Source organism: Hordeum vulgare, chromosome 5H (assembly GCF_904849725.1).
Source record: "Hordeum vulgare subsp. vulgare chromosome 5H, MorexV3_pseudomolecules_assembly, whole genome shotgun sequence".
Lineage (NCBI taxonomy): Eukaryota > Viridiplantae > Streptophyta > Magnoliopsida > Poales > Poaceae > Hordeum > Hordeum vulgare.
The window spans coordinates 75,751,580-75,777,545 of record NC_058522.1 but is presented as its reverse complement, the minus strand read 5'-3'; the positions used below and the strand labels follow the sequence as shown (position 1 = coordinate 75,777,545).

The 25,966-nt window shown below is 44.2% G+C and overlaps 1 pseudogene; it reads left to right on the top strand.

The window, feature by feature from the left end:
• Positions 1 to 7,242: 7,242 nt before the first annotated feature.
• On the top strand, positions 7,243 to 12,282 carry LOC123398771 (annotated as a pseudogene).
• The last annotated feature ends 13,684 nt before the right edge of the window (positions 12,283 to 25,966 follow it).

Sequence of the window (25,966 nt, the reverse complement as noted above, 5' to 3'; positions counted from 1 at the left end):
GGGCAAACGAGTTCGGAAAAGTAGATACGACGGAGACGTATCAACTCCCCCAAGCTTAAAGCCTTGCTTGTCCTCAAGCAATTCAGTTGACAAACTGAAAGAGACAAAAGAAAAACTTTGACGAACTATGTTTGATCTTGTTGTTGCAACTATGTCTAACTCACAACCAGAATTTCAGCAAGATCACACGCAAACCACATAAGCAATTGACATCTAGGTCTCACGGTAAACTCATATCAATGGCATAATCAACTAGCGAGCAAATAATAATAAGTCTCAAACGTCAACACTTCAAACAAAAGAACATGAAGCAGTACGAATAGATGATATCTCGCTAGCTCTTTCTGAGACCGCAAAACATAAATGCAGAGCACCTTCAAAGAACAAGGGCTGACTAAACATTGTAATTCAAGGAAATGAAGATCCAGTCACAGTCATACTCAACACAGTTAAAAGCAAAGCATAAAAATGACAGAGGTGCTCTCTAATTGGTGCATTTGTAAGAGGAGGATGACTCAACATGAACATAAATAGACAGGCCCTTCGCGGAGGGAAGCATTGATTTGCAAAGGTGCCAGAGCTCAAGCTTTGAAAACAGAGATAATAATTTTGGGTGGCATACTTTCATTGTCAACGCAATGACTAAGAGTTCTCAACATCTTCCACGCTACACATGCTATAGGCGGTTCCCAAACAGAAAAGTAAAGTTTTGACTCCCCCACCACCAATCAATCACACTCCACGGCTAGCCGAATCCTCGGGTACCATCCATACCAACATCAATCCTGGGGGAGTTTTGTTTGCAATTATCTTTTTGATTTGAGCATGGAACTGGGTATTCCAATTACCGGCCCCTTTCTCGTGAATGATAGTGAATAAACACATATCGAGGATAACACGCCTAGCATGGAAGATACCAATAGCCCCTGTCACCACATGAGACGTTCGGGCATGCAAAATAGATTATTTCTTGAAGTTTAGAGAGTGGCACATGCAAATTTACTTGGAACGGCAGGTAGATACCGCACATAGGTAGGTATGGTGGAATCATATGGCACAGCTTTGGGTTTATGGAGGTGGACGCACAAGCAGTATTCCCGCTTAGTACAAGTGAAGGCTAGCAAAAGACTCGGAAGCGACCAACTAGAGAGCGACAACAGTCATCAAATTGCATTGAGATTAACAAACGTTGAGTGCAAGCATGAGTAGGACATAAATCACCATGAACATGAACATCATAGAGGCTATGTTGATTTTGTTTCAACTACATGCGTGAACATGCGCCAAGTCAAGCCACTTGAAACATTCAAAGGAGGATACCATCCTATCATACTACATCATAGTCATCTCAACATTCATGTTGGCAACCAAGACAAACCATTATAAGCTCCTAGCTAAATAAGCATGCCATAAGCAACTATGATCTCTAAGTTGTCATTGCAAACATGTTTCTCTCACAACAAAGCTGAATAAGGCATGATGAGCTAGTCATATTTACATAAACAAAATAGATCGAGTTCATACCAGCTTTTCCAGGCTCAGTCACTTCATCATATATCGTAATTATTGTCTTTCACTTGCACAACCGAATGATGTGAACAATAATAAGCGTGCTCATGCATTGGACTACGCTGGAATCTGCAGGAAAACACAAAGGAGAAGACAAAGTAATATGGCTCTTTGAAAGCTAAACAGGTATGCATGCAAGCGCCAGTAAACATTGTAACCAATATCTTCTACCTTGACCCAAAGAAAAAGAAAACTATTTACACGGGAAAGCTCCCAACAAGCAAAACAAGAAAAGGAAAATATTTTTGGGTTTTCTCAAACTAGACAGACATACGAAAAGAAAGCGAGAAAAAGAAAATAAACTAGCATGGATGATACAGTGGCAAAGTGTGAACACCGGCTAACAAAGTGAAAGCATAAGCAAGAATGTAAAGTCGGTGAGAACACGTACTCCCCCAAGCTTAGGCTTTTGGCCTAACTTGGTCTACTCCCAAGGAGGGAAATAACTAGCTCCGGGGTACTCCGGAGTGGACTGAGGATGCCACTGCTGTGTGAGATCCTCTGGCTCCCACTGATAAACTGGCGTCTGGTACTCGACTGGTAGCTCGGGCACGAGCACCTGTGGTTGGGCTAAGCCCCAATATGCGTAGATGTCCAAGGGCATAATAGTGTACCTGCCTGCATGAAGACTGAACAAAGAAGGAGAAGGCAAAGTAATAGTCTCACGAGTACCCTGACTAAATACGAGGTTAGAAATCATCCTTCTACCTATATCTCTATCAAGAAAGTCATGGCGAACCGTGCTATCGTAATCTAGATATCTCTCGGGAAGAAGAATCTCTTCTTCCTCATGCAGTCTAATAGGTATCTCAAAGTGTCTGGCAAGACGGGTAGCATAGATACCTCCATAGACTAGACCTTTAGAACGGTTCTGGTTCAACCGTTGAGCTACTATAGCGCCCAAGATATAAGTTTTATCGTTATAAAGGGCTTCGTGCAAGACCGCAAGATCTGGGGAACTAAGTGACCCAGCTTTCCCACGGCCAATCAAACATTTTCCCACAAATAATGAGAAGTACCGAAGCACGGGAAAATGAATGCTAGCAGCTCTAGCGCAAGACACTCCTCTCTCCTCTCCTACAACAATAGTACCGATGAAAGCTTCCAAGTCCCGTGGACGAGGTTCATGAATATCCCCAACAAAAGACAATTTGCAAACATTGCAAAAATCCCGGAGTGACATGCGCTGGGGAATATCATAAAGTTTAAACTCAACCATAGGAGGATTCTTCCTCGGATAGAAGTTAAAGCTTTGTACGAAGATATTAGTGAGGAGGAGGTATTGCGGGCACTTATCTTCAACGAAGGCGGTAAGGCCTGCGTTCTCCACCAAGTGGTAAAAATCCTCATAAATTCCATCAGTGCATAAGAACACGTCGCTTTGCCACTCGCACGCTCAAACTTCTGCGACTCGAGGGACTAGATACTTGGGCTTCTTCTCACTCCCATCATCCTTGGGGTCACGGCTTGAAGAGCCTCTTAAGAACCTCCTAATCTTTCCCCTTTTCTATCTCTGAAAATTTCTGAAATTTTAGTGACTCTAAGGAAAAGTGAACAAGGCCCAACAAAACTCGTAGCAACTACTCCCACAAGTGCCTAGAGGCCATATCATGCATCAAAACTACTTGGGACCAACTAAAATTAGCATGCAAAGCTCAAGAACAGGGTCACCAAGGTAGCAAAAATACGCGGAGTATAAGGCACTAGAGCAAAAACTAATTGGACCAATGGAGGAGTCACTTACCAAGGAGTAATTTTCCCAAAACCGTTCGGAGAACGGTGCTTTGAGCAAAAAGATCAAAAATCCCAGCAAGAAGAGCAAGAACACGTGTTTGAACTGCGAAACGATTTTTTGTGGAGGTAGGAGAACCAGATGAGAGCAAGAATGAGTGGAGGGGGTGCCTATGGGCCCCACAAGCCTGGGTGGCGCGGCCAGGGGGTGCCCACACCCCTAGGGCTTGTGGCCCACTCGTGTGGCCCCCAGACATACTCTTTGTCCCAGTATTTTTCAGAAATTCCAGAAAAAATCATACTTGATTTTCAGGACATTCGGAGAACTTCTATTTTCGGGGTACTTTTCTACCGGACGGTAAAACAGAAAACAGGGAAAACTAAACTAAATCTATCATTTTTATTCTAAGCAACCTAAGGTGAAAGCTTGGAACAGAGGTTTGTGACTCCTCGATTCATCCATCTCATGGTCATCGAAGGAAATCCGTCAATGGGGTTGATCAAGCCTCTTTGACAAAACTTTTTCGAATCGCAAAAGAGAACGGAAATTTTTCGAACAGTCACTAAGTCACCTTAATGGGGATGTGTATCTCCCCCACAAGTAAATCATACTTCATCTTGACACGAGGAATAGGGCATTCAAAGATCCCAATAAGAATCGATGAAGTATTTTCGATAGCATTGATGCAATGTACTCGATATTGTTTCTTCAGAAAGTGCACCATATGCTCATTACCGTTGACATGGAAAGTGACATTACCTTTGTGGCAATCTATAACAGCCCCTGCAGTGTTTAAAAAGGATCTTCCGAGGATGACAGCCATGGCATCATCCTCGAGAATATCCAAGATAACAAAGTCTGTTAAGATAGTGGTGTTAGCAACCACAACAGGCACATCCTCGCAAATGCCGATAGGGAAAGCAGTTGATTTGTCGGCCATTTGCAGAGAGATTTCAGTAGGTGTCAACTTATCCAGTTCAATTCTATGATAGGGAGAGAGGCATAACACTAACACCGGCTCCAAGGTCGCACAACACAGTTCTAACGTAGTTGCCTTTAATGGAGCAAGGTATAGTGGGCACACCGGCTCCTAGTTTCTTAGGAGTTCCACCCTTGAAAGTGTAATTAGCAAGCATGGCGGAGATCTCAAGATCAGGTATCCTCCTCTTATTAGTCACAATATCTTTCATGTACTTAGCATACGGAGACATTTTGATCATACCTGTCAAACGCATCTGCAGAAAGACTAGTATGATCATTTCAACGAAGCGCTCAAAATCCTCATCATCCTTTTTCTTGGATTGTTTAGGAGGAAAGGGCATGGGTCTCTGAACCCAGGGTTCCCTTTCTTTACAATGCTTCCTAGCAGTGAAGTCATTCTTATCGTATCTCTTAGTCTTAGGTTGTGGGTTATAAAGATCAACACTAGGTTCAATCTCCACATCCTTTTCATTGCTAGGACGAGCATCTTCATGAACATCACTATTGATATCATCATTAGGCTCATGTTCATCACCAGATTGTGTTTCAGCATCAGAGATAGAGTCATCGTTTGGACTCTTAGGGGTAGCAGCATCAGGGTTGCTAGCGTGCAGGTTCCTATCATCTTTCTTCTTCTTTCTAGGATGACTAGGTGCATCAGTACTAACTCCTTGAGAATCTTGTTCAATTCTCTTCGGATGACCCTCAGGATACACAGGCTCCTGGGTCATTCTACCGCCTATAGTGATGACTCTAACGGAATTGTCATTCAACTCATTGAGCAAGTCATTCTGAGCTTTAAGTACTTGTTCTACCTGAGTAGTCACCATAGAGGCATGTTTACTCAGAAGCTTAAGATCAATGACATTTCTGTCCACACAAGCACTTAAATGACTAAGCATACACTACTAGGAAAAGGGCTATAGATTATATAGACACTAGTGGTGCACCAGACAAGTAGTGCGCCACTACTATATAGCAGTGGCGCACCATGTGCAGGTGTGCCATTAGTGTGATGTACACTAATGGCGCACCACACACTCGGTGCGCCAGTACTATAATTTTTTTTCATCTTTTTTTTGCAAAAGTACTAATTGCGCACCGGGGCAGAGTGCGCCATTACTAGTTTAACTAGTAATGGCGCACCACTCACGCAATGCGCCACTACTTTTTTTCGCAAAACTACTAATGGCGCATCACCGGCTGGTGCGCCATTAGTAACCAGGGTTACTAATGGCGCATTTGTAGGTGGTGCGCCATTAGTAACCTCGGATCAGCTAGATATTTTGGACAGCCACCTACCACACTCACTTTCCCCACTTTCAGTCTCTCCACCTCCTCCAAGCTTGTCTCGGGTGCCTCCTCCACCGCTCCACCGCTGCCGATGACACCCCGCACCGCCGACGACCCCCCTCACCCTCCCCCGCTCCACCGCCGCCGCCGACCCCCCTCACCCTCCCCGGCCCGCTCCACCGCCGCCGCCGACCCCCTGCACCCTCCCCCGCTCCACCGCCGCCGCCGACCCCCCGCACCCTCCCCCGCTCCACCGCCGCCGACGACCCCCCGCGCACTCCCCGGCCCGCTCCACCGCCGCCGACGACCCCCCGCACCCTCCCCCGCTCCACCGCCGCCGCTAACCCCCCGCACCGTCCCCCGCTCCACCGCCGCCGCCGACCCCCCGCACCCTCCCCCCACTCCACCGCCGCCGAGCACCCACCACACCCTCCCCCGCTCCATCGCCGCCGCCGACCCCCCCGCACCCTCCCCGGCCCGCTGCACCGGCGCCGACCCCCCGCACCCTCCCCCGCTCCACCGCCGCCGACTCCCCGCACCCTCCCCGGCCCGCTCCACCGGTGCCGACGACCCCCCGCACCCTCCCCCGCTCCACCTTAGCCGACGACCCCCCGCACCCTCCCCTGTCTCATTGATCGGTTCCCCCGAACGGAATCAGTCGAGCGCACCACCCACCCTCTCCCTCCCCCCGAGCTCCATTGCTATCCAAAAAAAATACTAATGACGCACCTCTCTGGGGTGTGCCATTGCTATCCAAAAAAAAGATTACTAATGGCGCACCTCTTTGGGATGCGCCATTGCTATATAAAAAAAGATTACTAATGGCGCACTGCATGGGGATGCGGCTTTGCTATCACAGAAAATTCTAATGGCACACCGCTCGGGGGTGCGCCATTGCTAACCCGCACCGCTCTCTGCCTCTACCATCGCCTCTCCTCTCCCAAATCCAACCGAGATCCCGCCACGCTCGTCCAAGCCCCGGAGAGATCCCGCTCGTTCACGCCCCGGATTTCTCTCACTCTTTCTCCCCTCCCCCCCCCGCGTCTCCGGTTGACCGGCGAGGGTCCCGCTTGGCGATGTGTGGTGGTGGCTGGCGGGGCGGGGAGCGCAGGGCCTTGACCGTCGTACATGCAAGCCAGGCCGGATAGGCGGCGGCGGCGGCGACCACGACTGCAAAGCCGAGGAATTCCCCACCAAAGGTGAGAGCTTTTCCGAGTCTTGCTGGATTGCGCCCTTGCCCGGCGGGTGTTCGGCGGATTGCGCCTTTGCACCGGAGGAAGTGGAGGGGGAGATGGCCGGCAAGGCGGAGACGGCGACCTGGGAGGAGATGCTACGGCGGATGCTGCCGCCCGGGGCCACCATCCCGGAGGGCGCGGCGGGGAACCCAGTGCGCCACTACTATTTTTTTTTGCAAAACTACTAATGGCGCACCACCAGCTGGTGCGCCATTAGTCACCAGGGTTACTAATGACGCATTTGTAGGTGGTGCGCCACTACTATATATACTACTAATGGCGCACCACCAACTGGTGCGCCATTAGTAACCAGGGTTACTAATGGCGCATTTGTAGGTGGTGGCCATTAGTAGTTTTGCAAAAAAAAAACCGCGAGACATAGCGAAATATCAGGCGGGCTTTCCCCAAATCGACCGCGCGCTGATGATTTTTTTTCCCAAATCGACCGCTCTCTATTCCCTGCGCTCTCCCTCCCGCAGCCTCCCCATATCTCACCGGCGACCCACCCCACCCTCCACCGGCGCCCCACCGCAGCCTCGACCGGCGCCCCACCGCATCCTCGACTGGCGCCCTCCATCTGCGCCCCCACTCCCTCCACCGGCGCTCGTCTTCCTCGCCGGGTACCTGCACCGCAAGCGCGCCGACATCGCGCACGTGCCCCCCTCCGCCTTCGCCGCTGCCCCGGACCTTCCCAAGCAGGTCCGCCCCGCCGCCCAGAACAAGAAGGGATGGCCCCAGCACCACCACGCCTCCGCCGCCGACAAGGTCCACCCCCATCTCGTCTCGTCTCATCTCATCTTGTCTCCACCCCGTCTCGCTCACACGCATCCTGCATACTAGTTACAGACAGGGATCCATGATCCCGCGCACATACTAGCTAGTATCGATCTTACTCTCACAAATAGGGATCCATGGTGTCTTCGGTTGCAGGCAACTGTGTTCACTACCGATTAGATTCAGAGTGTATTGTAGGAGAGCATCCATTCCTGCAATTTCTATTGAAATGTAGACACGCATAATTCCATAAACATATGTATGAATGTGATGTGAGTGTGGTCTCAGCTCTACTTTGTGTTTTCTTCCAGGAGGCCACACCGACTGCGTCACCGCTCTCGACTTCTCCAGCGACGCCTGCAACCTAGCCACCGGTGAGCCTACCCTCAGACCCCCATTCGATCAGGATCTATCATGCTTACACGCGGGAACATTTTAATTTCCCCTTGTATGGGCCATTTATTTTCTGGCTGATATGGCAAGCCTCAATTATTTTTCTCTGAAACATCATTGTTTATAGCGTTGTTCTGGCTTTCTACTGGATTCGGGCATAGTAAATCCACAACTGCAACTTCTGGTCGTTTTAGAGGACAAGATCATGCTTTTGTAAGATCATACTCTGATAGGTTGCTTAAATGTGAAGGGATTTTTCTTCTTGAGGCTCTTCAGGGTTATGGTTTCAGTGCTCGTTGGAGGGGTCATTTTTCGTTGATCCTGAGTTCTTTGTCCTCAAGAGTTCCTGTTAAATGCGAAGTAGGAGTAAGTAAGTAGGATTAGCAACTCAACCAGCAGCAGTAGCGATACCGGGTGTTTCATAATTTCTCTGCCTGTAATACGGACTACATGCATCCACAGATTTGCTCTGCTCTGCTCTCGCTTTTAGATTTACCTTACACCTCACTAGATCCTTCTGTGTACACTACCTTACCTAAGTTACATTTTCCAGAAATCCAAGATAATGATCCCTCCAAATTGTTTAAGAGTGCTTCCGAGAGGATGAGCCTCAGGAAATACGACGGAGCGCTTGGTCTGCTCAACGCTGTCCTGGAGCTCGACCCCAACCATTCCGAAGCTTACAGGCAACGCGCGTCAGTGCTCCGTCACAGATGCAGGTAATCGGTTTTATCCCTGCTACTTACACTTACTTATAAATCTACTACTTTCTCTTCGGGATCCCCATGCTTCGTATTCCAAAAATGATGATGTTCCTTTCTGACTTTGCGCCCTCAGAACTAGCTGACTTCACTGGCTTGGCGTTCATTTCAAATTTCTATGTTCCTTCATCCTCACATCTCTAACATGATTTTCTCAACTCTAGACACAAGGAAGCTGAGAGCGACTATAACAAATTCCTGGAGCTCAAGCCCGGGACTGCTTCAGTGGAAAAGGAGCTAGCTCAGCTGCTGCAGGCTCAGAATGCATTAGAATCCGCTTATACCCAGTCTGATGCTGGGGAATTCTCAAAAGTCCTGGAGTACGTAAACAAAATCGTGCTCGTCTTTTCTCCAGGTTGCTTAAAGGTATGTTTTAAGGAGTATGTATACACCATCAAGTAATTACTATGCGCAACCACAAATATTCTGTGCCATCCTGTCTCATTCAGTAAGCCGCAGTAACACGACAACTGTTGTTTTTTCAGGCAAAGCTTCTCAACGCTAAAGCATTGCTAGCACTGAAAGACTATTCAAATGTTATTTCAGAGACAGGAATTATTCTCAAGGAAGATGAAGATAACTTGGATGCGCTGTTACTTCATGGCCGAGCATACTATTACCTTGCTGACCATGATGTCGCCAACATGTATAGTATTGTCTGGTGCTTTTCAATTTAGAAGAAGCTTCCAGTACATGCACATAATGCCGTTAAGATTAAGTATTTGCTACACCGCATGACAAGACTTTCTGTTTAGGCACTATCAGAAAGGCCTCCGTCTAGACCCCGAACATTCAGAACGGAAGAAAGCATATTTTGGGTTCAAAAAACTTCTGAAGAAGTCCATACTATGTACAACGTACAACTTTATCTCGGGTTGTGTAAGACTCTGGTTAAACTTGGAAGAGGCAAGGAGGCAATCAATAGCCGTACAGAAGCACTCAACATACATGAAGAACTTGTTGATGCTTTGGCACAGGTAAGGAGTTACACACAACCACCATGTATGCATGTTTAGAATGCAAATATAGAATGTTTCTGGTCTTGGTATGCAATGTTTTCAATGCTAGGAACTACCTGCTCACACGGATACCTGTCTTACATGCATCTTGGCTCCCCTTGCCTTTTGCGGCCACTTGCCATATTACTGAAAGAGGCTTTCGCCCTGCTTTATATATAAAGCAACTTGCCATATTAGACTGTAGCATCAAGGAAATTGTTTACTGTACATAGAATTGCAATATCTTGCACTTTCCATATGCTTAGCTTATTATATCTATATAGAATGCACAAGTAAATTACAACAGATATGGTAATCAATATTTCGTTACTAGTGTTTTATTATTTCAGGAAGTTGAAATCATGCACTATACAACAGAATGAAATTACCCACGATGTCAGATTTTTTGTAAACCTCTTAATTGAACTGTTTCTCGTACTTACTGCAGAGAGGTGAAGCTAAACTTCTGACAGAAGATTGGGAAGGTGCGGTTGAGGACCTAAAAGAGGCTGCCCAGAAATCCCCACAGGTGAATTTTATGCAATTTTGCTTTGTTGTCCTTGAGTAATACTCGTAGTATATCACAGTTGGCATGAGTATATCTTTTTTTCTTTTGTTCCAACTAAAGGAGCCTAAGCTCCCAGTCTGTCAGAGCATGCCAATTTGAATTTCCTGCGTCTTGCTGTATTGGATTTACTCTCTAATGATGTGCTTCTGTTGGCGTGCATCTTGTTATTCCTATTTCCATTAGGCTGAATACAGTTGTGTTCTGAGTGGTCTGGATACAGTTAGGCTTAGTAGTGGTTTGGATATAGTTTCCCAGTGGAAAAATCATGCGTTTAACTGCTTGGATGGATGACGTACACAACAATAGATCCTACATTAGCTAGACTTTAGTATAATATGCAGGGTGCAACTTGTGGTTAATAGTGAGCGATCATGTAGATTGTTTGAAGAGACTCTTGTCCTTGCAAGCTTGGTTTTACTAATCTTGTCCTTAAAGCAATTGACAGTTTTACTAATCTTGTCCTTGCAAGCTTGGTTTTTGGCTCGTGTGAACAAATAAACTGTGGTCTGATGGCAAGTATTCTGTTGACGCTCACTCAGGACATGGCAATCCGGGAAGCGCTCATGAAAGCTGAAAGGCAGCTGAAGCTGAGCAAAAGGAAAGACTAGTACAAAATCCTGGGCATTTCGAAGACAACATTGGCCGCGGACATCAAGCGCGCGTACAAGAGGTTGGCGCTGCAGTGGCACCCGGATAAGAATGTGGAGAACCGTGAGGAGGCGGAGAACATGTTCTGAGAGATCACCGCCGCATACGAGGTACTGTTTCTGTTTCGGGTGATGACTGATGAATAGAAAAAGGGAAAAAGAAAAACAATTAGACACAACAAGATTGATTGAACAAAAGGTGCGCAACTTAGATATGATTTTGTTTTTAACTGTATGCGCGTCGTGTGTGTGTGTGTGTGTGCAGGTGCTTAGCGATGAGGACAAGCGTGTGAGGTATGACCGGGGAGAGGACCTAACGTTACGACTGTCTTATTAACAATTGAGAGTCTGAAGAAATGACGGGAAACATTTTCACAAAAAAAACCTAAATTGGCTGCAAATTGAAAAGAAAAGAGAATGAAAAACGGTCTCGTTGTTTCTGAATTTCTTTTATGTAGGTAACATTTGCAGTCTAGTATTTTCAAACTGTTCAAATCAATTAGAGATTTGTTCTGTAACTTCTGTCTTTGATCATAGATACTGATGTGATAAATAACCATGTTAGATATAACTTTCAGGTGCGTGGCTTCATTGGGCAACAACAGCTTGAGGCAGCCCAATAGAGCCTGCATCTGTTCAAAAGGTGAAGCTTTGTCTACCCAAGGATCTGAAGGAAGTGATATGAAGCCTGGGGGTAGCCCAACAGAGCCTGCATCTGTTATCAAAGCATAATAGGTAACGCCATGAACTGAAGGTTATATATGAATTCAGAAGAGGGATGGTTCGCATAACTCAACATGGACGTGCACCTTTTTTAGGATAATATAAATGTTCATCTAGTTCTCTATGGCATTGCATCTCAAACTTTCAAGAATGCACGTGAGATCATTTTGTCGTCTTACCTTTGTCGTGGCAATTCGATGGTGCTAAGATTTATAAGGCACCTTTGGGATGGTGGCAAATCATAGCTTTTAAATTAGCCTCATATTTAAACAATTCAGAATCAGATGGAAGACTACTTGACTCAGATTTCCAATGACGCAATATATTGATGAATGATGTGCACTTGTTTATCTTGTTCTTCTAGGCGACCTGGTGAGATGCATAATGGGTGGTGGTGTCTTTTGCGGATGCTGATGCATGGTGACTCAAGCTCTTTGTTCTTTGAAGATTGAAATCCTTATGTCCTACTTGTTGTGGTTATGTTGAGAGCTTCATGTTTATCTGAATGTGTCTTTTGCGTGTGAAGTATTGTGGAATTTCCGACCTACTTGAACCTTAGTTGTCGATTGCTTGTCATTTAATATGGTTAATGGTCAGGTTATACATCATGTTAATTCGAAGTTGACACTAATATGCCTAGTCTTATTGCCTTGTAGCTGCTAGTTTGGTGCATTTTGGATTGCCCGGTTGATACTAATATGCCTAGTCTTATTGCTGTTAGCTATTTCTTCTTTAAGATTTGCTTTGCCAATGATCTGCATGGATCTTGTGGTTATTTTGCTGGCTGCTTTGCTGATGCCTTCCATCCTCAGCCTTGCTAATCAATGGAACAACAGGCTGAGCGCCTTGTATTGTGTAGCGCACTATCAAGCAGAGCTAGTCTGTTTCAACTAAAATATACCCTTCGGTGAGCGCGTCCTCTGAATATGGTGCACCTACGAATGCTGAATGCAATGATTTTACAATGCAGTTCATATGATAGGTATGTTTGTTGGCTTATTGCAATGATCTCAATATCATGATCTAAGTATTCTTTTCGAAAGTGTTCAGTTCAGTAACTTTATAGAACATTTAGTTGCATGGGTCAACGGCAGGAGCCTGAAATGCCTCGTTGACCATCCTTGATGTATATCTACTTATGTACTCCCTCCGTCTCAAAATAAGTGACCCAAAAATGACGCAGCTTTGTATTAATTCTGGGATGGAGGGAGTACTATAACACTAAAAAGGTAGAGTAACATTGTTAGTTTGCTACAGATTATCTTTACTAGTTTGAGAAAAATGAAGTTTAAATTTGTTGTGGCTTGGTGAACACAACTTTGTAAAGAAACAAATGTGCTCAGACATATAGTAGATAATTCAATATAGAGAAGTGTGTACATATAGTGTGAACAAAGAAGTCCATAATTCACTTAATACTTTAGAGATAAAATGTGTAGTTATAGTAGATAGCAATAGACATATAGCGGGTAACCTATACTAGTTGAAATTCAAATCGGAGTGAACCAACAGAGCAACCGCTGCCAGTAGTGTGTGTCTATGGCTGACCTGGAGGCACCTTCCGCAGGACAATTCGTAGGTACGGCCAGTACGTGTTCACCCACAATACGACGTTCCCTTGCATCAAGCAGCCGACTCGCGGTCGGAGGGAGCGTTGCAGGAACCGGATGAAGACCAGTTTCATCGCGATTATGCTCATCGTGATGACCGCACCTCTCTTCTATGTGATGGTAGTTTAGATGATCGATATCGACTTGTAATGTGAAGACAAACTCGCTACTCGCGGTCTCGAGACATGTAATGTTCTAACTTTGTTCGGTATTTTAAATTCGGAGACTAATATGATGAATTGTATTCGGAGACTAATCTTCTATTGTATTCGATAATTCCGCTGTTTATATATTGTGCTCTCTATATTCTATGCAATAATATGTTTTGTAACCATATTCTGTGCAATAATATGTTTTGTAACCTATGCAAATATCAGAAAATAATAATAATAATACCTAATATTCATACTAGTGGCGCACCACTCAGCACTTTACTAGCGCACTGCGAAAAGCACACTAGTGGCGCATCGTCAACTAGTGCGTCATTAGTAAGCCAGAGCACATGATAAATATTGCCCGTGGGAGGCATACTAATGGTGCACCATGAGATATACTAATGGTGCACCATGAGCTATACTAATGGTGCACTGCCTGGTGCGCCATTAGTATACCAGATACTAATGACGCACCATGAGCTATACTAATGGCGCACTGCCTGGTGCGCCATTAGTATACCAGGTACTAATGGCGCACCATGAGCTATACTAATGATGCACTGTCTGGTGCGCCATTAGGATACCAGATACTAATGGTGCACCTGTGGTGCGCCAGTAGTAAAAAATTCTAATGGCGTGATGCTAGTGGCGCACCTGTAGTGCGCCATTAGTAGCCAAAATAAGTGCGCCACTAGCAGGCCTTTTCCTAGTAGTGATACGAGCATTCTGTTCCAATTGTCTGCTAACATAATCATTGAAACTTTGTTGTTTGGCAACAAAGTTATCAAATTCATCCATGCATAAGCTAGCAGGTTTCTCAAAAGGAATGTTACTCTCATCAAACCTACGCAGAGAATTTACTTCTACTACCTGTATCGGGTTATCAAGACCATGGATCTCTTCGATAGGTGGTAGATTACTGACATCTTCAGATTTAATGCCTTCCTCTCGCATTGATCTCTTGGCTTCTTGCTTATCTTCAGGACTGAGGAATAGAATACCTCTTTTCTTCGGAGTTGGCTTAGGAGGTGGTTCGGGAATAGTCCAAGCATTCTCATTGCACAAGATGTTATTCAGTAGAATCTCAGCTTGTTCTATAGTTCGTTCCCTAAAAACACAACCAGCACAACTATCTAAGTGGTCTTTGGAAGCATCGGTAAGTCCATTATAGAAGATATCAAGTATTTCATTCTTCTGAAGAGGGTGATGAGGCAAAGCATTCAGTAGCTGGATGAGCCTCCCCCAAGCTTGTGGGAGACTCTCTTCCTCAGCTTGAGCAAAGTTGTATATTTCCTGCAAGGCAGCTTGCTTCTTATGGGCAGGGAAATATTTTTCAGAGAAGTAGTAGACCATATCCTAGGGACTACGCACACAACCAGGAGCAAGAGAAGTGAACCAGGTTTTAGGACCATCCTTTAGCGAGAAAGGAAACAGCTTGAGCATATAGTAGTGGCGGATCTTTTCCTTACTAGTGAATAGGGTGGCTATATCGTGCAGTTTGGTAAGATGGGCTACAACCGTTTCAGACTCATAACCGTGAAAAGGATCAGATTTGACTAGGGTGATTAACTCAGGGTCGACAGAGAATTCATAATCCTTATCGGTCACAAAGATAGGCGAAGTAGCAAACTTCGGGTCGTATTTCATCCTAGCGTTCAGAGATTTTTCTTTCCACTTGCGCAGTAGTTTCTCAACATCATAGCTATCCTTACACGCAAGAAAATCCTCAGCTATCTCTCCCTTGATAACATAGCGCGTATCAGGCATAACAGGCAATTCAGGCATAGTAGCAGGTTCTACTTCAATAGTATCAGCAGTTTCAGAAGTATCATCACATCTAGCAGCAGCTCTAGCAAGTTGTGCATTAAGGAATGCACCAAGTGGAAAAGCAGTATCAGGCATAGCAGGCATAGTATCAAGCATAGCATCATCATAAGCATCATGGGCAGCAGAAGTAGCATCATGAAGCACATGCGACATATCAAGATTTCTATCACGAGGCGAAGTCGCAAACTCACTCAAAACTGCAGGTGAATCAAGTACAGAGCTAGATGGCGGTTCCTTACCTCTCCTCGTAGTGGAAGGCAGGATTTTAGTTCTTGGATCTTTCGGATTCCTCATAGTGATCAGAAGACGTCAATCCCAAGTAACTCACAGAATATAGCTATGCCTCCCCGGCAACGGCGCGAGAAAAAGCCTTGATGTCCCACAAGCGTATGGGATCACAACAGTTTTCGAGGGTAGAGTATTCAACCCAAATTTGTTGGTTCACACAAGGGAAGCGAAAGAATATTCTCAAGTATTAGCAGCTGAGTGTGTCAGATTCAACCACACCTGAAAGATTAGTGTCTGCAAGCTAAGTATCAGTAGCGAAGTAGTATGATAGCAACGGTGCTAGAAACGATCTGTTGACGGCAGACTATTCCTAACTGTTGTATCAATGGCGCCAGTAAATAGCAAGTTGATGAGGGATTATTCTTGAGAAGAATGCTTCCCCGGCTACAGCTCCAGAAAATTCTTGCAACAAGTAACACCGAAGTAGCAAGGAACAACAGTAGCAGCAGCAGCAAAGTGACAGCGGTAGCAACAGTAGAAGCAAAGTGGCCCAATCCCTTTTGTAGCAAGGGACAAGCCAAGACAAAGTAACGTAGTGAGAACCAGTAGTAAAAGACTCGTAGGCAGTGGATCGGTGATGGATGAGTATGACGGATGTGATTCATCATGTAACAGCTATAACACGGAGAGATAAGTAACTAGCTCCCGTTCGTCAATCTAATGTAGGCATGTATTCCGTATGTAGTCATACATGCTTAGGGAAAAGAACTTGCATGACATCTATTGTCCATCCCTCCCGTGGCGGCGGGGTCCTCATGGAAACTACGGGATATTAAGGTTCTCCTTTCAATAAAGAACCGGACCAATGCATTAACACGCGGTGTATACATGAACTCCTCATACTATGGTCACCTCCGGGAGTGGTTCCGGCTATTGTCACTCCGGGGTTGCCGGGTCATAACACATAGTAGGTGACTACAACTTGCAATATAGGATCTAAAACACACATATATTGGCGACAGTATAATAGGTTCGGATTTGAAATCATGGCACTCGGGCCCTAGTGACAAGCATTAAGCATAGCCAAGTAGTAGCAACATCAATCTAGAAAATAGTGGATACTAGGGATCAATCCCCGTCAAGAACTAACTCGATTACATGATAGATCTCATCCAACTCGTCACCGTCCAGCAAGCCTACGATGAGATTACTCACGAATGATGAAGAGCATCATGGAATTGTCGATGGAGAAAGGTTGATGATGACGATGGCGACGATTTCCCCTCTTCGGAGCCCGAAATGGACTCCAGATCTGCCCTCCAGATGAAGAACAGGATGTGGCGGCGCCTCCGTATCGCAAAACGCGACGAAACCTTCTCTCCGAATTTTTCCGGGCGAGACAGAATAAATAGAGCTGAGTTTGGGGGCGGTGGTGCCACGTGGGCCCCACAAGCCTGCACGACGCGACCTAGGGGTGGCCGCGGCCTGTGGGCTTGTGGCCCACTCGCATGCCCCCTCCGGTGGATCTTTGCCTAGGTATTTTTCTTTTATTCCAGAAAAAATCTCCGTAAATTTTCAGGACATTCCGAGAACTTTTATTTGTGCACAAAAACAACACGATGGCAATTCTGCTGAAAATAGCGCCAGTCCGGGTTAGTTCCATTCAAATCATGCAAATTATAGTCCAAAACAAGGGCAAAAGAGTTCGGAAAAGTAGATACGACGGAGAGGTATCAATGACCAAGGAAACTTCTTATACCTTTGATATCTGTGGGGTATGGCATTTTTTCGATTGCATCAACCTTAGCCTTATCGACTTCAATACCTCTTTCAGAAATTTCATGTCCTAAGACGATGCCTTTATTAACCATAAAGGGGCACTTCTCCCAATTCGAGACAAGATTGGTGTCTTTACATCTCTGTAAGACTCGATCAAGGTTGCTGAGGCAATCATCAAAAGAAGACCCATAAACGGAAAAGTCAAACATGAAAACCTCGACAATCTTTTCACAAAAGTCAAAGAATATAGCCATCATACATCTTTGAAAGGTGGCAGGCGCATTACATAAGCCAAAAGGCATACGTCTATAAGCAAAGGTACCGAAAGGGCAGGTGAAAGTGGTTTTCTCCTGATCAGATTGTGCAACTGGTATTTGGGAGAAACTAGAATAACCATCTAGAAAGAAGAAGTGTGTGTGTTTGGACAACCTTTCTAGCATTCGATCACCATCCTATAGCCATTAATAATCCTGTGCTGGATCAATTCATCCTTATCATTAGGGACAACGGTAATACCTCCCTTCTTAGGGACACAGTGCACCGGACTCACCCAATCGCTATGAGCAACATGATAGATAATACCCGCTACCAGGAGCTTTAGTATTTCTTTTCTTACTACTTCTTTCATCTTAAGATTCAATCTCCTTTGATGATCAGCAACTGGTTTGAAATCAGGATCAGTTTTAATCTTGCGCTGGCATAGAGTGGGACTAATGCCCTTAAGATCATCAAGAGTATATCCAATAGTAGCACAATGCTTCCTCGGAGTTTTTAGTAACTTCTTTTCTTCATGCTCTGAGAGGCTAGCACTAATAATAACAGGATATATCTCTTTTTCATCAAGATAAGTATATTTAAGAGTATTAGGCAACTATTTAAGCTTGAACACAGGATCACCATTTGGTGGGGATGCATCCCCAAGCAGTTCAACAGGTAGATTATTCTTAAGGATAGGATATTGTTCTAAGACAACTCTATCTATCTCATCCCCTTTCATCCATATGCTTATCATTTTCATGCTCAAGCAAGTATTGCTCTAAGGGATCAGTAGGAGGAACGACAATAGAAGCTAAGGCAATAGTTTCATCCTTACTAGGCAACTCCTTTTCATGAGGTTGTCTACCAAACTTGGAGAAATTGAACTCATGTGACACACCTTCAAAGCCAACAGTGACAGTTTGCTTCTCGCAGTCAATATGAGCATTGACGGTATTGAGAAAAGGTCTACCAAATATGATGGGACAGAAGCTATCTTATGCGGTAGCAAGAACGAGGAAATCAGCAGGATACTTCGTTTTACCACATAAGACTTCAACATCCCTAACAATTCCCACAGGGCAGATAGTATCTCTATTGGCAAGTTGAATAGTGACATCAATAGGCTCTATCTCAACAGGTGCAATCTCGTCTTTGATTTCATCGTATAAGGATTGAGGTATTCCACTAACACTAGCACCCACGTCACATAAACCATGATAACAATGATCTCCTATCTTAACAGAAACCACAGGCGTGCCAACAACAGGCCTATGTTTGTCTCTAGCGTGAGGTTTAGCAATTCTAGCAGCATCTTCATAGAAGTGAATATTATGTCCCTCAACATCGTCGGACAGAAGATATTTGATAATAGCAATGCTAGGTTCAACTCTAATTTGGTCAAGGGTGTAGGTGTTCTAATATAGCCTCTACGTATCACAATTGAAGCTTTAGAATGATCCTTTATCCTAACAGGGAAAGGTGGTTTCTCAATGTAAGCACTAGGAACCACATGATCATTATAGGCAATGACTTTCTCTTTAACTGGAGTGGGTTTAACTACATTGACTTCTAAAGGAGGATGATATTTAAACCACTTCTCTTTGGGGAGATCAATATGAGGAGCAAAGGATTCACACAATGAAGCTACTATCTCAGAGTCAAGTCCATACTTAGCGCTAAAGTCACAAAAAGTATTTGTCTCAACAAAGGATTTAACGCAATCAAACGTGAAATGCATACCTGACTCCTTACCTTCTTCAAGCTCCCAATCTTCAGAGTTGCGTTTAATTCTCTCCAATAAATTCCGTTTGAAGTCAATATCTCTCTTCATAAAAGAACCGGTACAAGAAGTATCAAGCATGGTGCGATCATCATGAGAAAGCCGAGCATAGAAGTTCTGAATGATAATTTCTCTCGAGAGCTCATGATTGGGGCATGAATATAACATTGATTTAAGCCTCTCCCAAGCTTGAGTGATGCTTTCTCTGTCACGAGGCCAAAAATTATAAATATAATTCCGATCACGATGTACTAAATGCATAGGATAAAACTTTTGATGAAATTACAATTTCAACCGATTGTAGTCCCATGATCTAGTATCATCACATAGCCTATACCATGTCAATGACTTATCCTTCAAAGATAAAGGAAAGACCTTCTTCTTGACCTCATCCTTGGGCAAACCTGCAAGCTTAAATAAACCACAAACTTCATCTACATAGATTAGATACAAGTCTGGATGTGATGTTCCATCTCGTGTAAAAGGATTAGCCAGCAGTTTCTCAAGCATACCCGAAGGAAATTCAAAGCAAATATTTTCAGTAGGTGCAGCAGGTTGAGGATCAACTCTTTGTGCTTCTGTTTGAGGTGAAGATACCCCGAACAAGCCCCTCAAAGGATTATTATCAATAGTGACAAGTGACAATAAATTTCAGCACACTATATGAATGTTTCCTTACCAAGTTCCACTTACCAAAGACGCTTCACTCCCCGGCAACGGCGCCAGAAAAGATTCTTGATGACCCACAAGTATAGGGGATCAATCGCAGTCCTTTCGATAAGTAAGAGTGTCGAACCCAACGAGGAGCAGAAGGATCTGACAAGTGGTTTTCAGCAAGGTAAAATATGCACGCACGGAAATTATCGGTAACAAGTGATTGTGTGGTGAGATGATTTGTAGCAAACAACAAGTAAAAAAAGTAGCAACTATGCAACAAAGTGTCCCAATCCCTTTTGTAGCAAGGGACAAGCCTGGACAAAGTCTTATTGGAGGAAAAACGCTCCCGAGGACACACGGGAATTTCTGTCATGCTAGTTTTCATCATGTTCATATGATTCACGTTCGTTACCTTGATAGTTTGATATGTGGGTGGACCGGCTACTAGGTACTTCCCTTACATGGACAAGCATCCCACTTATGATTAACCCCTCTCGCAAGCATCCGCAACTATGAAAGAAGAATTAAGACAAAGTCTAACCATAGCATTAAAGTAGTGGATCCAAATCAGACCCTTACGAAGTAACGCATAAACTAGGGTTTAAGCTTCCGTCACTCTAGCAACCCATCATCTACTTACTACTTCCCAATGCCGTCCTCTAGGCCCAAAAAATGGTGAAGTTTTATGTAGTCGACGTTCACATAACACCACTAGAGGAAAAACAACATACAACACAACAAGATATCAAACGAATACCAAATTCACATGACTACTATTAGCATGACTTATCCCATGTCCTCAGGAACAAAAGTAACTACTCACAAAGCATAATCATATTCATGACCAGAGAGGTAATGAGTAGCATCAAGGATCTGAACATAAACTCTTCCACCAAGTAATCCAACTAGCATCAACTACAAAGAGTAATTAACACTACTAGCAACCTTACAAGTACCAATCGGAGTCGCGAGACGGAGATTGGTTACAAGTGATGAACTAGGGTTTGGAGATGAGATGGTGTTGATGAAGATGTTGATGGTGACGAGTCCCCTCCGATGAGAGGAGTGTTGGTGATGACGATGGCGACGATTTCCCCCTCTGGGAGGGAAGTTTCCCCAGCAGGATCGTCCTGCCGGAGCTCTAGATTGGTTCTGCTCAAGTTCCTCCTCGTGGCGGCGGAGAATCCACGAAAAAGCTCCTCCCTGATTTTTTTTCTGGATGAAACCCTTCATATAGCAGAAGAGGGGGGACAATGGGCCAGCAGGCTGCCCACAAGTCCCCTTGGCGCGGCCAGGGGGGTGGCCGCGCCAAGCAGGGTTGTGGCCACCTGCTGCCACCCGTGTGGCGCTTCTTCGTCCTAGTATTTTTTATAAATCCGAAAAAATCCTCGTTGATTTTTACGGCGTTTGGAGTTGCGCAGGATAGGTATCTCAACTTTTCTCCTTTTTCAGGCCAGAATTCTAGCCGCCGACATTCTCCCTCTTCATGTAAACCTTGCAAAACAAGAGAGAAAAGGCATAAGTATTGTACCGTGAAGTGAAATAACAACCCAAGAAGCGATAAATATCAACATGAAAACATGATGCAAAATGGACGTATCAGTAGGCATTGAAGTCTTGGCACCTTGCATTCATGCATGTCGAATTTCCTCAGAACATCCTTGAGGTATTTCTCCTGAGATATGAAGATTCCTTTGCGTTGTTGACGAATTTGAAGACCTAAGAAGAATTTCAGCTCCCCCATCATAGACATCTGATATTCTTCACTCAGCATGTAAGCAAATTCATCACTGTAACATTTGTCAGTACAGCCAAATATGATGTCATCGACATATATCTGGCACACAAATAGTTCATTATCGTAGGATTTAGTGAAAAGAGTTGGATCAAGTGAACCAGGTTTGAAGCCTTTCTTCACGAGGAATTCCTTCAATGTATCATAGCACGCCCGAGGGGCTTGCTTGAGACCATAGAGCGCCTTTTTAAGTCTGAATACTTTGTCTGGGTTCTTTGGATCCTCAAAACCTGGGGGCTGAGCAACATATACTTCTTCCTCAAGCTTACCATTGAGGAATGCACTTTTCACATCCATTTGATATAAGATAATGTTATGATGATTAGCATAAGCAAGTAGTATTCGAATAGCTTCAAGTCTAGCAAGAGGTGCAAAATCTTTCATCAAAATCTATTCCTTCAACCTGTGTGTAGCCTTGGGCTACAAGTCGTGCCTTATTCCTCACCACTTGACCATCCTCATCTTGCTTATTTCGAAAAATCCACTTGGTGCCGATGATATTAAGCTTGTGAGGATCTGGTCGTTTGACGAGCTCCCATACACCATTCAGCTTGAATTGAAGAAGTTCGTCTTGCATGGCTTGGATCTACTCCGATTCCATGAAAACCTCAACAACTTTTGAAGGTTCTGTGATAGACACAAAAGAAAAATACCAACAAAAGTTAACTAAGTGTGAAGCTTTTGAGCGAGTGAGAGGACCTGGCGCGTTGATGTCATCAAGGATTTTGTCAAGTTCTACTTCATTTGCAATCCTTGGATGAGCTGGTTGAGGATTTCGTCTGGGCTGAGGAATTGGTTCTGGAGCAATTCCTTCAGGAGCATCTTCTTGATTTTCATCAGTGCTAGGGATGATCTCTTCACCAATTTCCTCAGTGGGAACAATGTCTTCAGTTGCTTTGGAGACAGCTTATCTGGATCAGGAGGCAATTGATCTCTTTGCGAGCCATTAGTTTCATCGAACCGCACATCTACAGTCTCAACAACCTTATTGTGATAGTTGTTGAAGACCGTGTAGGTGTGCGAGTCCTTTCCGTAACCGATCATAAAACCCTCATGTGCCTTAGGTGCAAACTTTGAGCTATGGTGATGATTTCTAATCCAGCATTTTGCACCGAAGACTTTGAAATAACTTACATTGGGTTTCTTGTCAGTGAGGAGTTCATATGAGGTTTTCTTGAGGAATTTGTGAAGATATACCCTGTTGATGATATGGGAGGCAGTGTTAATTGCTTCAGGCCAAAAGCGACGAGGAGTCTACTATTCTTCAAGCATGGTTCTTGCCATCTCAACCAGAGTCCTGTTCTTCCTTTCGACGACACCATTCTGTTGAGGAGTATAAGGAGCACACAATTCATGAGTAATACCAAGTTCATCAAGATAATTATCAAGACCAGTGTTTTCGAACTCTGTTCCATTGTCACTCCTGATGTGTTTGATCTTGACACCGAAGTTCGTCGAGGCCCTTGAGGAAAATTGTTTGAAGACTTCCTGCACTTCAGTTTTATATAAAATGATATGCACCCATGTGTATCTGGAATAATCATCAACTATGACAAAGCCATATAAAGATGTTGCATTTGTTAGAGTGGCATAATGAGTAGGTCCAAATAGATCCATGTGAAGCAATTCAAATGGACGAGTAGTGGTCATGATAGTCTTTGAGGGGTGCTTGGATCTGGTCATTTTCCCAGACTCACAAGCACCGCAGAGGTGGTCCTTGAGGAATTTGACTGATTCGATGCTGATGACATGCTTCTTCTTCGTGAGCGTGTGAAAATTCCTCATGCCTGCATGACCAAGTCTTCGATGCCACAACCACCCTTCTGACATTTTTGCTAGTAGGCAAGTGGCTGGCTGAGGACCTGTAGAGAAATCAACAATGTACAAATCCCCTCTTTTAACACCTTCGAAGACTTTGGATCTGTCAGATTCCATGATGACAACACATCTATATCTTCCAAACAATCATATCAAGATCACAAAGCATTGAGACTGACATGAGGTTAAATCCAAGGGATTCAACAAGCATCACTTTGTCCATGTGCCTATCCTTGGAAATAGCCACTTCGCCATGTCCCAATACCTTGCTTTTACCTTTGTCAGCATATGTGATTTGCTTCAGGGGTGATGGAGTTAGTGGCATATTCATCAGCAAGCTTTTGTCACCAGTCATGTGGTGTGTGCAGCCACTATCAAGAGCCCACTCAGTACTCTTGGGTTTGTCATCCTGTAGATGAATTAGTATAGCTTACCATCTCATATTCTTCAGACTTGAAGAATATGATATTAATTTCATCATAAGCAGAATTATAAGGACGTGTGAAATATTTCTATTTCATCAATATTAGCTTGCGTCCCATCAAGCGTTTTCCTCAGGTCTCTAGCAAATTCTTCAGATGATGATTTTCATCTGGAGACCTGACCTGCAGAAGTGATTAGTTCAATTTCTTCACCACCCACATCTGAAGGGGTGGTAAAGCATTCATCATGCTGCGAGCACCATATGAGAAAGGGAGCTTTGAAGCTAATGCACTTCTCTTAACGGTAGGGGGGTTAAAGTACTCAAATGAATATGCAGAGAACTTATTTGAGGATTTATGAACACAATGATTTGAAGAATAACGCTCACATTCATATTCTTTGTAATTGCCCTGCATGTTAGAAGCATTAGCACGTGTACGAGCATAGTTTTGACCAGTTGAGGATTTTGATCCTCTTGAAGACTTTGGTCCTCCTGAGGAATTTGATCTTGGGTTCAAATTCTTCATAGGTGGTGTCATGAGGACATTTACGTGAAGATTTTGAAGGCAACTTTTGGGAACCCAGATCTTCCTCAGGGGAGGCCCATTCCTGCAGTTAGTTCCAACATATCGAGCAAATACTTCACCAGATTGATTTTTGAACAGTTTATAGTTGGAGTCAAATGATTCATCTGAGGAATAGGATAATTCACATGAAAAGCCTGTTAGATTGGATGGATCAAAAGGAGGCCCAGTAGCAGCAACCCATGAGGTTTTGGGATACTGCTCAGGTTTCCCATATGATCCATCAGCATTCAATTTCCTCTCAAAGGCAATTCCTTCTTTCCTCGGGTTCCTGTTTAAGATCTGCTTTTTCAGCACATCCCAAAGGATTTGGTGTCCTTTGAAACTTTTGTATATGCCTGTCACATACAATTCCTTCAGCCCTGCATTTTCATCATTGACATTTGTGGTTTCCTCAAGTGAGGAATTTGACACTACAAGAGCGGTTGAAGAATTTGTAGCAGTAGAAGCATTTGATGATTCTGGTGAAGAATTAGCAGTTTCACGTTCGATGCAATTAAGACATGGAGGAATGAATTCAGCTTGAGCAGCACTGATTTGTTGAGCTAGTAATGAATCATTTTCCATACGAAGATCATCATGAGAAATCCTCAGCTTCTCAAGATCAAGCTTCCTTTGAAGAAATTCATAGGAAAGTTTCTCATGATCAGCGAGGAGTGTAACATGACGATCTTGAAGATTATCAAATCTAGACTGAAGACCTTTCATATCTTCAGTGAGGATTTGGGTAAGATTCATTTCATCATTCAACAGATCATCACTTCTATCTAGCTGTTTCTGAAGCTTTTCCTGGGCAGTTTGTTGTTTAGTGGCAATGATAGAAAGTTTACTATAACTGGGTTTTTATAATCATCAGGTTCGCAGTCACTTGAATCCGAGGAGGAAGTATCATTCGGTACCTTTGAACCTTTTGCCATGAAGCAATAGGTTGGAGCGAAGTCATCAGCATTGTCATCAGGGTGGATGGTGTTATCATTTTCTTCAAGGTTGAAGATTGACTTGCTGACGAATGTGGTTGCAAGTGCAAGGCTAGCCTGTCCAGATTTTGAGTCTTCATCAGAACCCTCCTCTTCATCACCTTCCTCGGATTCTGCCTCGGAATCCATTTCCTTGCCAATAAGTGCCCGAGCCTTTCTGAAACTAGTCTTCTTGTGTGATGAGGACTTTGAGGATGAGGATTTTGAAGATTTCTTCTTTTTCTTTGAGTCATCAGAACTTTCATCCTTGTATTTCTTCTTCTTTGATTCCTTTCCCCAACGAGGACAATCAGCAACGTAGTGACCTGATTTCTTGCATTTGTGACAGGTTCTTTTCTTGTAGTCCTCAGATGAAGATTCTGATTTCCTCATATCTCTTCTTGAAGACTTACCAAACTGGC